The 15,146-nt window shown below is 40.6% G+C and overlaps 1 protein-coding gene and 1 pseudogene across 9 annotated transcripts in view; both read right to left on the bottom strand.

Annotated features, from left to right (window-relative positions):
* LMBR1 (limb development membrane protein 1) overlaps positions 1–15,146 on the bottom strand; it is a 252,588-nt gene that overhangs the window by 100,946 nt on the left and 136,496 nt on the right. The window lies entirely within an intron of this gene.
* Positions 1–15,146, bottom strand: part of LOC126064181 (casein kinase I-like) — a 30,456-nt pseudogene extending 15,310 nt beyond the window's left edge.

Below are 15,146 nucleotides of genomic sequence, written 5' to 3'. Positions count from 1 at the left end.
ATGACATCTTCCAACATAAGGCTGTTTCACCTACACTGAAACTCTGCTGTTTAGTGTGGCCGCCTTCACCCGTCAGCTGGGTCTTCTGGATAACTGGCTGCAGCTTCTGTGTCAGCACTTCCATGTTACAGAGGCGGCTTCTTTCCTTAAGCTTCATGAACCAACCTCTGCTAGCTTCAAATTTTTCTTCTGCAGCTTCCTCACCTCTCTCAACCCTCACAGAATTGAAGAGAGAGAGGGCCTTGCTCTGGATTAGGCTTAGGCTTAAGGGAATGTTGTGGCTGGTTTGATCTTCTACCCAGACCACTAAAACTTTCTCCATACCAGCAATACAGCAGTTTCACCTTCTTATCATTCATGTGTTCACTGGAGTAGCACTTTTAATTTCCTTCAAGAATTTTTCCTTGAGTTCACAACCTGGCAAACTGTTTGGTGCCGGAGTCCTAACTTTGAGCCTGTCTCAGCTTTTGACACGCCTTCCTCACTAAGCTTAATCATTTCTAGCTTTTGATTTAAAATGAGAGAGATGCAACTCTTCCTTTCACTTGAAGCCACTGTAGAGTTATTAATTGGTCTAGTTTCAATATTATTGTTTCTCAGGGAATAGACAGGCCCAAGGACAGGGAGAGAGATGGGGAGATGGCCAGTTGGTAAGGCAGTCAGAACACACACAACCTTTGTCAATTAAATTTGCCATGTTATATGGGCACAGTTTGTGGTGCCCCAAAATAATTAGAATAGTAACATCAAAGATCACTGGTCACAGGAGGCAGAGTTAACATGGCACTATGGAGAAAAGCACCATGTCTTCCCTCTACAGCAAAGACCGGAAAAACTCAGTAAAACAGATACAAACGGCAATCCTGGAACCCTAAGCATCAAATAAAGGAATAAAGAACTCAACCAAGCACCGAATGATAATACACTGACAGAGAACAGACAACAAAGACAGCCATGGAGTGGAGGTCCCTTACCAGGTAACGCAGCATGGACCCCTCAGCCACCAAGAACAGCAGACAGGGAGCATGGGAAGACAATTTCATGGAGCTCCCAGCAGGAGACACAGCACCTGATGATCAGAGATACATGCCTTCCCACTCCCCACACTTCTTCCCTCTGTGCAGCCTTCACCACTTTCCAGTGGGCCGCAGTCACTTGACTGGAGAAAAGCCAGCTCCTTGCTGCTTGAATTCATCCTGCCCCCACTGGCTGGCTCCTTCAGTGCCATTTTTATTGTTGTTGTGAACTTGGCTCCTTTTTGTTTCTTCTCTCTCTCTCACTCTGCCCTTTCCTTTCTGCAGCTGAGCTGGCACCATGTGCCATCTCTGCTGTTTCTTGATGGGCTGTGCCATACCACTCGGCTAGGAAGCCACGTCCCTGGTCCACGCCACCATGGCGTTGGGCTCTCTTGGGGCTCCCCCCCCCCTCAGTTTCTTCTCTCTCTACCTTCCTTTCTTTCCTTTCTCCAGACCACCTGGGCATGTGTGCCCCCATTGCTTTTTGATGAGCTCTGCTACACCGCTCATCTGGGGAGCTGCCAGCACACAGTTTTCCCAGTCTTTGCCACCATGCCAGTGAGCTCCCTTGGGGCGTTTTTTTCCTTAGTTTCTTGTCTTTCTCTACCTTACTTACTTGCCTTTCCCCTGACCACCTGCCCCCATGTGCCATCTGTGCCACTTTGCATGACTTCCGCCACACCACTCAGCGGGGGAACCACTAGCACACGGCTTCCGCAGTTAGCACTGCCACACCAGTGGGCTCCCTCAGGGTATTTTTTTCCTGGTCTCTTCACTCTCACTACCTTCCCTCCTTTCCTTTCTCCCAACCACCTGGCCACGTGTGCCATCTCCACTGCTTTTTGGTGGGCTCTGCCACATAGCTTGGCTGGGGAGCCACTTGAACATGGCTTCCCCAGTCTGTGCCACCATGCTGGTAAGATCCTGTGGGGCATTTTTTCTCTACCTTCCTTCCTTTCCTTTCTCCCAACCACCTGGCCATGTGCACCGTCTCTGCCACTGTTAGTCCAAATCTCTGTCTCACTGGCAATCTCCTGCCCAGAGGTGTTCAGCTCCGCTTCAAGGGCTGACTTACCCACCGCTGCCATCTTCTCAGTGGGCCAACTCTGCCCACTGCCACCATCTGTCAGTCTTGTGGTTCCTACCACTTGCACCACTGTTGCCATTTCTCTGTTGCTCAGCTCTGCCATATTTGTCACTGTTTCCCCTGGTTTTCAGTGTTATTAGCTCACTGTTACTAGCTCAGTATAGACCTTTCACTCAGATCTAGGGGGTTCTCAGCACAGGAATCCCAGGCCGAAAGGATGCGCCCATGTCTAGGCTTTTGATGATCGAGAGGTTACCAAAAACCTCTGTGAGATTTATCACTTATATAGAAACACTCCTTGCCAATTTCATGGCATGGCATTCGTAAACCAACTAACCCCTTAAATGGATCATAAACTGACCAGTCCTACTCGGTGGATTTGTAAGCTCCTTATGCAGATAGTAAACCGAGTAATTCCTTGCAAGACTGAGGCCCAAACAATCATTTTTGGATTGAAAACCCATTACACCACACACATGTTCAATGAGGCACTGACACAGAAATATAATTTATTTGCATACGTTGGTCTTGTATTCTGAGACACTGCCGAACTTGATTAAAGTTCTAGGTGGTGTTTTTTAGGCATCTTGGGATTGTCCACCTAGACTATCATGTCATCTGCAAATAAGGACAGTTTTATTTCTTCCTTTCTACTCTATATGCTTTTTACTTCGTTTTCTCTCTTACATTCGATAGTAATTTTATGTATTTTGGTTACAAATCTTTTATCAGTTATATATGACGGTGCTGCAAATATACTTTCCCATTTGTGCTTTCTTTTTTCACTTTTTTATATGGTAACTTTTGTTAAACAGAAAATTTTATAATCTTAATAAAGTCACATTTGTCAATCTTTTCCTTCATGGGCTGAGTTTTTGTGTCTTGCTTGAAAAATCATTCCTCAGGTAATTTACACATTTTTTTTTTTTTTTACTGTATTTTACTCTAAAATTTTTAAGTTTTGTTTTTTCTGATTACATCTTTAATTTACCTGGAATTTTATTCGGGAAATGATTTAAGATAGAAACCCAAGATTTTGTTCAAATTTATAATTATTCAGTATCATTTATTAAACTATTCATCCTTTTCTCACTGATCTACAATGTTATCTCTATTATACATCAAAGTTCCACAAATTTAAAAAAGGGTCTCTATTCTGTTCCATTGATCAATTTTTTCATGTCTGTGCCAATTCTATGGTACTTAATTATAACTCTCTAAACCTTAATATTTGATAGAGTAAGGCCTTTCATTCTGTTCTTTGAAATTGTTTTGGTTATTTTTGGCTGTCTGCTCTTCCACAAAAATTTTACTATCTGCTTGTCACCTTCCTCAAGAAAATCTCTTAGCATTTTGAACAGAATTATATTGATTCTAAAAGTCAATTTGAGAACTAATATTTTTACCCATTAAAGAAATTTATGAACAAAGGATATGTATCTGTTTATTTAAGTCTTCTTTAATCTTTCAATAACGTATCATTTTCGTAAAGGTTTTACACATCATTTGTTAGATTTATTTTAACATATTTTACACTATCTTTTGCCTCATATACATGCAAAAGCTGGACAATGAATAAGGGAGACCAAAGACAAATTGATGTCTTTTAATTACAGTGTTGGTGAAGAATATTGAACTGCAAGAAGAACGAACAAATCTGTCTTGGAGCCAGAATGCTCATTAGAGGCAAGGATGGACAGACTTCATCTCATGTACTTTGGACATGTTATCAGGAGGGACCAGTTGGTAGAGATGAACATCATGCTTCGTAAAGCAGAGGGTCAGCAAAAAAGAGGAAGACCCTCAACAAGATGGATTGACACAGTGGCTGCAACAATGAGCTCAAATATAGCAATGATTGTGAAGATGGCACGGGACCACTTAGTATTTTGTTCTGTTTTATATAGGGTTGCTATGAGTTGGAACCGACTCAATGGCACCTAATAATGAATAGGATGTCTTGCTTTATAAAAGGTATTTTTAATTAAGTTTTCTGTTTTGCTGGTATTTATTGGTTTATATATTACGCTTACATTCAGCTTCCTTGCTACATTTTCTTATTTAACACTTTAGATTCTACAGGGTTTTCTCAATAAGCAGTATCATTTGTTAATAGTGATTATTTTGTTTGTTCCTTTCCATTTTTTTCATATATATTCTTTTTTATTTTCTTATACCTTTCCAAAAGAGAGGCTTTCAACAGTAGTTAGAATGGCTATCTCCCAACATTAAAAAAAAACACTACCAACTGCCCTCGCCCACCCCGCATAGTGGGTGAACACAGTAAAGAATGGTAACCTAGAGTTCAGCTGAGTAAGCCACTGTGGACCTTAAATGGTGAGGTCTTCCAATTTCAGAATGATGTGTCTTCAACGCGTATCATCATTTCAGTGGAAAAACATGATTTAAATTTGGTAAAATAAGATTCGCCTCCAGATAGGATTAATAACAGCATTCACTGAATTGCACAGTCTTCTTTTGTGAACTGTGAAGAAAATGAATGGTAGCTAAAAGATCAATGGGATGCCAGCTCCAGCTGCAGAAGGATTTACAATATGCCAGGACAGAAACACCTATATTTTGATTTACAAAGCTAACAGCAGTTTTAAATCTGAAACTTATTTACAGACCAACTACACCACAACCTTTTCATATGGCAAAAATAAAAAAGTTAAGTGTTGCAAAAATATTTCTGAAAAAGTACATAGTCTAAAAGCACTGAAAAATATCTCCCTAGAGGAAGTTCAGCTTGGAAAAGTTATTACCAAAGCTAAACGTTTTTATTTTACACAGATACTCAAAAATAGCTTTATAAGACTAATTTTTCACTAAAAGTATCAAAGGGTTTATTAGTCAAGAAACCAATATCTTAACTGACAAAGGTGAATAGGAAAGAAACAAAGAAGCCGCCTACCACCAACAGTTCATATTCATTAAGATTTCTGCAGTGTTACAATACTAATATATCCCTTAACTGCATAATGTGATAATCATGGCATTAATTATTGCAAAAGAATTTTTCAAAAAAATTAAAAACAAAACCAAAACAAATTAAACCTGACACAACCTGACCAAACAACATCAATTTATACTTTCAAGGTTATTGAGCAAAATACTCACATTTACATAATACACTCCCGAATGCATTTTCACACATGTTGCTTTTACTCTAACATGCTATAAACGAATAAATTACAGTATTTAAAGAATTATTCTCAATATTGTTTTCTTTCTCTTGAGTCAGTGAAAAAGAAAGAGCTCAGAAATAAGATTCAGAGACGAAGCCGATGCAGAGATAATCTACAGAAGTGGGTGGGGCCACAGAGGGTCAGCAATTATGTGAACCTTACACAGTGTGATGTTTTCCAAGGATAAGAGTCAATCTGGTTATAGCTATTGCATAAGGATTTTAAAGAAAAACTTTATTTTGTCGTTAAGCCTTTTAATGGTTTTATTCTTATTAAAATCAGTCCAGCTATTAACGCATAGGCCACAGGAGTTAAGATACCAAGTCCTGGCAGCTGCAGTACTAGGTATTATGGCAGAAACCACTGCCACTGCCATCGAGTCGATTCCAACTCATAGCGACTCTATAGGACAGAGTAGAACTGCACCATAGAGTTTCCAAGGAGTGCCTGGTGGATTTGAACTGCTGGCCTTTTGGTTAGCAGCCATAGCACTTAACCACTATGCCACCAGGGTTTCCATTATGGCAGAAAGTCATTAAAAATGGAAAAAAATGAAAAAATGCCTTTCCCCTTCAGATCAGAAAAAGAAAAACACAAAATTAAAAAAAAAAAATTGTAACATTAAATCTAAAATGAGTTGCAAAGGAATATACTCAACAAATCTACCAATCAGTTGTTCCCTGGAAACCCTTTGGGGCAGTTCTACTCCGTCCTATAGGGTTGTTACAAGTTGGAATCAACTCAGTGGTTAACTGATTTGGTTTGGCTTTGGTATACCTAAAAAATGGCTTAACGGAGTCTATTAAAAATGGGGCAATTTTGATTTCACAGTGAGTTAGAAAGGCATTTTGTTGTTGATTTAAAAAAAAAAAAATCTCATTGCCTTACAGAAACAGCTTTTAGTTTTTAATGAACTTCTAATCAAAAAAAGTTCCCATTTCAAAATAAAAACAAAATCCCAGATCATATACATGTTTACAGCAATTACATTCACCTAAACAACATACACACATGTTCAGTTGTAAGATGGTAACTACTATTCTGTGACGAATAAGTGTTTCTCTTTCATACAAAGAACATACACAATTAACACAGATTCCTAAAGAAAATCTAGTAGTCACTAAGCTTTTCTTAAGTCTTCATTTTAGATGCTGTTATTCTAGCAAATCTCCACCTATCTCTCAGTTTGTCGTTCTGTGGGGGCTTGCATGTTGCTGTGATGCTGGAAGCTATGCCACCGGTATTCAGATACCAGTAGGGTCACCCATGGAGGACAGGTTTCAGCTGAGCTTCCAGACTAAGACAGACTAGGAAGATAGACCCAGCAGTCTTCTTCTGAAAAGCATTAACCGGTGAAGACCTCATGAACAGCAGTGGAACACTGTCTGATATAGTGCTGGAAGATGAGCCCCCGAGGTTGGAAGGCACTCAAAAGATGACTGGGAAAGAGCTGCCTCCTCAAAGTAGAGTAGACCTGAATGACGTGAATGGAGTCAAGTTTTCACGACCTTCATTCGCTGATGTGGCACGGCTCAAAATGAGAAGAAACAGCTGCAAACATCCATTAATAATCAGAACCTGGAATTTACAAAGCATGAATCTAGGAAAATTGGAAATCATCAAAAATGAAATGGAACGCATAAACATCAATATCCTAGGCATTACTGAGCTGAAATGGACTGGTATTGGCCATTTTGAATCAGACAATCATATAGTCTACTATGCTGGGAATAACAACTTGAAGAGGATTGGTGTTGCATTCATCATGAAAAAGAACGTTTCAAGATCCGTCCTGAAGTACAACGCTGTCAGTGATAGGATAATATCCATACACCTACAAGGAAGACCAGTTAATACGACTATTATTCAAATTTATGCAACAACCACTAGGGCCAAAGATGAATAGAAGAATTTTATCAGCTGCTGCAGTCTGAAATTTATCAAACATGCAATCAAGATGCATTGATAATTACTGGCAATTGGAACACGAAAGTTGGAAACAAAGAAGAAGGATCAGTAGTTGGAAAATATGGCCTTGATGACAGAAACAATGCCAGAGATCGAATGATAGAGTTTTGCAAGACCAACGACTTCTTCACTGCAAATACCTTCTTTCACCAACATAAACAGTGACTACACACACGGACCTCGCCAGATGGAACACAAAGAAATCAAATTGACTACATCTGTGGAAAGAGATGATGGAAAAGCTCAATATCAGCAGTCAGAACAAGGCCAGGGGCCGACTGTGGAACAGACCATCAATTGCTCATACAGAAGTTCAAGCTGAAACTGAAGAAAATCAGAGCAAGTACACGAGAGCCAAATTATGACCTTGAGTATTTTTTTTTTTTACCACCTGAATTTAAAGACCATCTCAAGAATAGATTTGACGCATTGAACACTAGTGACCGAAGACCAGACGAGTTGTGGAATGACATCAAGGACATCATCCATGAAGAAAGCAAGAGGTCACTGAAAAGACAGTAAAGAAAGAAAAGACCAAGACGGATGTCAAAGGAAACTCTGAAACTTGCTCCTGAACATCAAGCAGCTAAAGCAAAAGGAAGAATTGATGAAGTAAAAGAATTGAACAGAAGATTTCAAAGGGCCTCTTGAGAAGACAAAGTAATGACATGTGCAAAGAGCTGGAGATGGAAAACCAAAAGGGAAGAACACGCTCGGCGTTTCTCAAGCTGAAAGAACTGAAGAAAAAATTCAAGCCTTGAGTTGCAATAGTGAAGGATTCCATGGGGAAAATACTGAATGACGCAAGAAGCATCAAAAGAAGATGGAAGGAATACACAGAGTCATTACACCAAAAAGAATTAGTCAACGTTAAACCATTTTAAGAGGTGGCATACGATCAGGAACCGATGGTACTGAAGGAAGAAGTCCAAGCTGCTCTGAAGGCATTGGCAAAAAACAAGGCTCCAGGAAGTGATGGAATATTAATTGAGATGTTTCAACAAACAGATGCAGCCCTGGAGGTGCTCACTCATCTATGCCAAGAAATATGGAAGACAGCTTCCTGGCCAACTGACTGGAAGAGATCCATATTTATGCCTATTCCCAAGAAAGGTGATCCAACCAAATGTGGAAATTATAGAACAGTATTTTTTTTTATCATTAATATCACACACAAGCAAAAGTTTGCTGAAGATCATTCAAAAACGGCTGCACCAGTATATTTACAGGCAACTGCCAGAAATTCAGGCCAGTTTTAGAAGAGGATATGAAACCAGAGATATGACTGCTGATGTCAGACGGATCCTGGCTGAAAATACCAGAAGGATATTTACCTGTGTTTTATTGACTGTGCAAGGCATTCGACTGTGTGGATCATAACAAACTATGGATAACACTGCAAAGAATGGGAATTCCAGAACACTTAATCGTGCTCATGAGGAACCTTTACATAGATCAAGAGGCACTTGTTCGGACAGAACGAGGGGATACTGATTGGTTTAAAGTCAGGAAAGGTGTGAGTCACGGTTGTATTCTTTCACCATACCTATTCAATCTGTATGCTGAGCAAATAATACGAGAAGCTGGACTATATGAAGAATGGGGCGTCAGGATTGGAGGAAGACTCATTAACAAACTGCATTATGCAGATGACACAACCTTGCTTTGCTGAAACTGAAGAGGACTTGAAGTACTTACTAATGAAGATCAAAGACCTCCGCCTTCAGTATGGATTACACCTCAACATAAAAAAACAAAAATCCTTGCAACTGGACCAATGAGCAACACCATGATAAATGGAGAAAAGACTGAAGTTGTCAAGGATTTCATTTAACTTGGATCCACAATCAACAACCATGGAAGCAGCAGTCCAGAAAGCAAAAGACACATTGCATTGGGTAAATCTGCTGCAAAAGACCTCTTTAAAGAAGAGCAAAGATGTCACCTTAAAGACTAAGGTGAGCCTGACCCAAGCCATGGTATTTTCAATCACATCATACGCATGTGAAAGCTGGACAATGAATAAGGAAGACCGAAGAAGAACTGACGCCTTTGAATTGTGGTGTTGGTGAAGAATATTGAATATACCACGGACTGCCAAAGGAACGAACAAATCTGTCTTAGAAGACATACAACCAGAATGCTCCTTAAAAGCAAGGATGGTGAGACTGCATCTTACATACTTTGGACATGCTGTCAGGAAGGATCAGTCCCTGGAGAAGGACATCATGCTTGGCTGAATACAGGGACAGCGGAAAAGAGGGAGACCCTCAATGAGGTGGATTGACACGGTGGCAGTGACAATGACCTCAAGCATAACAACGATTGTGAGGATGGCTCAGGACCGGGCAGTGTTTCGTTCTGTTGTGCATAGGGTTGCTATGAGTCGGAACCAACTCGACAGCACCTAATAACAACAACAATATTCTAGCACAGGTATGCAGGCAGTCTTCCACATGCTCAACACTGGAATCTCTAATTGGAAACGTTATCAGCTGGCTTACAAACAAGAAGCCAATCATTTTGAGAACATTTTAAGTGAAAAACTTGCAAACCACAGAGATGGAAAAACCCTAAGAATGCACAATGTGATGAGCACTTGCAACCATCACAACTGTGGCTGAAGACTATGTGGTTCTTTTGAAGTATCTCAAAGCAGTATAGTTCAAAATAAAAGGTTTTAACAAAAAACAAAAAACAGGCATATGCACAATTTCTCCAATTTGTGTGTCAACCATTCAGTTAACTTTTCCACTGGAAGAAATCCAGTAGAAAACTGGACACCATGTTTCACTATCTCAGTTAATATTAACCGTCACAGTGACTAAAACTAGAATACAGCATCACCAGTGCTGCCCAGAGCCAGCTTATACTGGAATTCAGTTCTTTACACCATGTAAATGTTTGTCCACAACCACTGGTTAGTGTACATATGAACCGAAATTTCTAGATTTGGGGAGAAACAAATGCTGCTCCAATCATCTACTCTGCTTCTTTTGTTCTTCAAGTCATGCTTAGAAATCTGTGGGGGGTTGGGCCACTGACCGTGCCTACTGGAACAGGCTGTCTGCTCTGCTGCTTTCTGCTTTAACGTTGTCCAATCAAATGTGTAGTCATATTACTGGTTCAGGGTTCTGGAAAGAATGCGAATAGCTGCCTCAGACCCATGTAATCTGGGGCCTCCTCAAACCGCAGCCCAAGACAATTGTTTAAATACATACCAAATCCTGCAGGAAACCCTAAACTCCAACAGGAGTGGACATCTTCTTTTCACTAAGCTTTTCATATCTCTGTTCCTTTGTTGCAGCTGCAGACTTCAGCCCTTGCCATGGCAGGCTGGTCCTATTAAAATACATCAAAACATATCCTACAGATTGCACGCCACCTTGGCGACGGCTAGCATATTGGGCAGTGCAGTGAGAGTTGGACCTTCTCTGTACGGTATGTGCTGCCTTGTTCTGCTGTCTCTGCACTTTCTTGCCAAACCAAAATCAGTAAGGAATAACTTATTACAGTGACGCCCAATACCTGTGAGGAAGTTATCTGGTTTAATGTGTATGAAATTCTTTGTATGCACACATTCAATTCTACTGATCATCTGGTTAGTTAACATAAGTACAGTTTTCACTGTGAACCTTCTGGAACAGAAACTGAAGATGTCTTGAGGCTGAGTCCGAGAAGACCCATATCTAACACTGCAGTCTTCTTCTCTGACCATACTACTGTATGTGGGGGATGCCAGACCCAATCTTCCCTACCAGTTTATATTTCCCTGCGACAATGAATTTGGCCTTGGAGCCGCTGCTCCTCGCCATCCTGAGAAAGGAAGCTGGAGGGTAGGGGCCTCTGGAGCTGATCCAGGGAGCAGGCTTCGGAAAAGGGCTGCAGGAAATGGAAAATGCAGGCCCTTTCTCAGCGTTACAGGACACACAGCCAGCCTAGTGTAACTCGACCGCCGTGGGTCAGGCATCTTTGTGCCAAGCCACACTGTGTGAGGGGGTTCTTGCGGTTACTAGGCTGGGCCACTTGCTTCTGGGAGGCCGCCGCTGCCTCGCTTTCTCTGCATGTGTCAGGGGCTGCAAAAGGGACATGGTGATTTGGTTGACGCTACCGCTGCCACCCCTGATGCGGCTCCAGTCTGAGGAAGCCGTCACTCCGCCAACGCCACCATCTTGTTCCTCTGGCTTCAGCCAATACAAAACGCCGCCTGTTCCTTCCCATTTTATTTCCTCTTCTTACTGTACTAGCAAGACCTCTAGCACAGTTTTGATTATTAAAAGTAAAAATATTTAAAAGTGCATTCTAATTCTAAAGTAAATATTTTTAATATTTTACCACTGAGTACAATGTCAATAGTAAGGTTAGGATAGATATCCATTATCAGGTTAACAAAGGTCCCTTTTGTTCCTACTTTGCTTATCAAGCATAAATGGATATGGATTTATTCAATGTGTTTTCAGTCTCTATTGAGATGTTCACTTAATTTTTCCTCCATTTACTCTATTAATATGAATTAAATTCATAGATTTTCTGTTAAACCAATCTTGCACACTCTAAATAGATTTTTTTGATGACGATCCTTTGTGTACAGGGCTGGATTTGTTACCAGGTGGAAACCCCAGGTTTTGCTCTGCTTGCCTCATCCAAAACCAAACCAAACCCAGTGCCATCGAGTCAATTCCAACTCATAGCCACCCTACAGGACAGAGTAGAACTGCCCCATAGAGTTTCCAAGAAGCACCTGGTGGATTCAAACTGCTGACCCTTGGGTTAGCAGCCGTAGCACTTAACCACTACACCACCAGTGTTTGCGTGACTCGTATCAGCCAATAAATGAGAGACTTAAGTGGGAGAGTGTAAAGATGCCTTTATTTCCTTGCACTTAGGAAGCAATTGAGCTGTTGCTGCCAAGACTGCTTGGAGAGGGTGAGGGATAAAAGTTATTCTAAAGGGTTTGCAAGTAGGGAGTTCAGACAAATAGAAGTTAGGACAGCAACATTCTTAATCATACTACACGGGATTTTCATGGGGCAGATCAAGCAAAGGAACTGCAATTTTAACACAAAAATGGTGAGGAAGACCAAGCAATGGGTCTGGAATTCTGTTGCAAATTGTGAGGCTGGCCAAACAATGGAACTGAAAATGGAAACTGGAATTTTCTGCAGCCTGGGGACCTGTGTATTAGATTCAGCTTACTATTTTCTAATTAACGGCTATTCAGGGGTAAAAACGGCCTATAATGTTCCCTTCTCGTACTATCCTTTCAGTATCAAGGAACCAGCTTCATGAAATAAAATTCTGAGTATTCCACTGTCAAATCTCTAAAGGAATCTGAAGTTATCTGTACTTTGAAGTCTAGTAGAAATGTCTGGACTTGACTTTTCTATGGTGAGAAAATTTTAAAATTTTGATTAAATGTCAATAACAGTGGTGAAATGGTCAAATTTCCTGTTTCTTCTTGAATCCATTTTGGTAAATTTTAACATTCTGGAATATTTGTCCTTGAATCAAAAATTTTAAACAATCTTTATAATATGTACAAGATCTGTAATGATTTCTTCTTTTGCATTCCTGATGCTGATTATATGTTTATCCTTTTTTTTCTTGTCAAATTTCTCCAGAGGCTTACTATTTCATTAGTTTTTTCAAAGAACTAACTTCTGGCTTTATGGATTATATATTTGTTTCCTATTTCATTATATTCCATTATTTAATATTTCCTTTCATTATTTTCTTTGGGTAATACTTACCTCATTAATTCTAAACCCAAAACCAAAATCTATTGCTGTCAGTTGATTCCGACTCAGAGCAACCCTATAAGACAGAGTAGAACTGCCCCACAGGGTGTCCAAGGAGTGGCTGGAGGACTCAAATTGCCAACCTTTCGGTTAGCAGCCATAGCTCTTAACCATTCCACCACTAAAAAAAAAAAAAATTTACTAGGGCTCCATTAATTCTAAAGTCCTCCTTTTCTGATTTAAAAAAAGTAAAATGATAAATTTCTCACAAGAGAATGCTTAGCTGATACTAGCAAGTTTTGATACATAGTTGTTTATCTTAGCTATCTCGTGCTGCTATAACAGAAATACCACAAGCAGATAGCTTTAACAAGGAAAAAACTTATTCTCTCACAGTCTAGAAGGCTAGAAGTCTGAATACAGTGTGCCAGCTCCAGGGGAAGGCTTTCTCTCTCTGTCAGCTCTGAGGGAAAGTCCTTGTCATCAATCTTCACCTGGTCTAGAAGCTTTTCAGCACCGGAACCCCAAGTCCAAAGGACATGCTGGTTCTTCATTCTTGGTGGTAGGAGATCCCCTCTCTCTGCTCAGTTTTTTTTTTTTTTAATATCTCAAGAGAGATAAGCTTCAATTACAACCTAATCTTGCCTCATTAACATAACTGCTTCTAATCCTTCCTCATTAACATCACAGAAGTAGGATTTACAACACATAGGGAAATCACATTAGATGACAAAATGGTGGACAATCATACAAGTCTGAGAATCATGGCCTAGCCAAGTTGACACAGATTTTGGGGGGACACAATTCAGTCCATAACGTTGTTCATTTCAAGTACGCTTTTTTTTTCTAACTTCAAGTATGACTCCTCCTTTGACCCTTCCACTGGCAGCCGCTGTGGAGTCCACTCTGATTCACAACAACCCTGTGTGTTGCAGAGTAGAACTGGATTCCATAGAGTCTTCATGGTTGTGACCTGTCCGAAGCAGATTACCAGGCTTTTCTTCCAAAGCACCTTTGGGTGAGTTGAACTGTCACTCTTTCACTCAGTAGATGAATGCTCAATTGTTTCCACCACCCAGATTCCTTTGACCCACTGGTTATTTATAAATAAATTTTTCTAGTTCCAAACATGCTGAGGCGTCAGTTATCTTTTTTGGTTGATTTCTAACGTAATTATGCTGCAGTCAGAGAACGGGGTCTATATCTAGTCTTTGCTTTTATTCTTTTTTTTAATAATTTTTATTGTGCTTTAAGTGAAGTTTACAAACCAAGTCAGTCTCTCACATATAAACTTATATATACCTTACTACATACTCCCATTTAAAAAAAAAATTTACTCTCCCCATAAGTCAGCCCGCTCCCTCCTTCCAGTCTCTCCTCTCGAGACCATTTTGCCAGCTTCTAACCCCTTCTACCCTCCCATCTCCCCTCCAGACAGGAGATGCCAACATAGTCTCAAGTGTCCACACGGTGCCAGTAGCTCACTCCTCATCAGCATTGCTCTCTAACCCACTGTCCAGTCCAATACATGTCTGAAAAGTTGGCTTCGGGAATGGTTCCTGTCCTGGGCCAACAGAAGGTTTGGGGACCCTGACCGCCAGGGTCCCTCTAGTCTCAGTCAGACCATTAAGTCTGGTCTTTTTATGAGAATTTAGGGTCTGCATCCCACTGCTCTCCCGCTCCCTCAGGGGTTCTCTTTTGTGTTACCTGTCAGGGCAGTCATCGGTTCTGGCCAGGCACCATCTAGTTCTTCCGGTCTCAGGATGATGTAGTCTCTAGTTCATGTAGCCCTTTCTGTCTCTTGGGCTAATAATTACCTTGTGAGCTTGGTATTCTTCATTCTCCTATGATCCAGGCGAGTTGAAACACACTGATGCATCTTAGATGGCTGCTTCCTAGCGTTTAAGACCCCAGGCGCCACACTTCAAAGTGGGATGCAGAATGTTTTCTTAATAGATTTTATTATGCCAATTGACTTAGATGTCCCCTGAAACCATGGTCCCCAAACCCCTGCCCCTGTTTCATTAACCTTTGAAGCATTCAGTTTATTCAGGAAACTTCTTTGCTTTTGGTTTAGTCCAGTTGTGCTGACCTCTCCTGTATTGAGTGTTGTCCTTCCTTTCACCTAAAGTAGCTCTTATCTACTATC

Source organism: Elephas maximus, chromosome 20 (assembly GCF_024166365.1).
Source record: "Elephas maximus indicus isolate mEleMax1 chromosome 20, mEleMax1 primary haplotype, whole genome shotgun sequence".
NCBI lineage: Eukaryota > Metazoa > Chordata > Mammalia > Proboscidea > Elephantidae > Elephas > Elephas maximus.
This window is presented reverse-complemented; position numbering and strand designations above follow the sequence as displayed.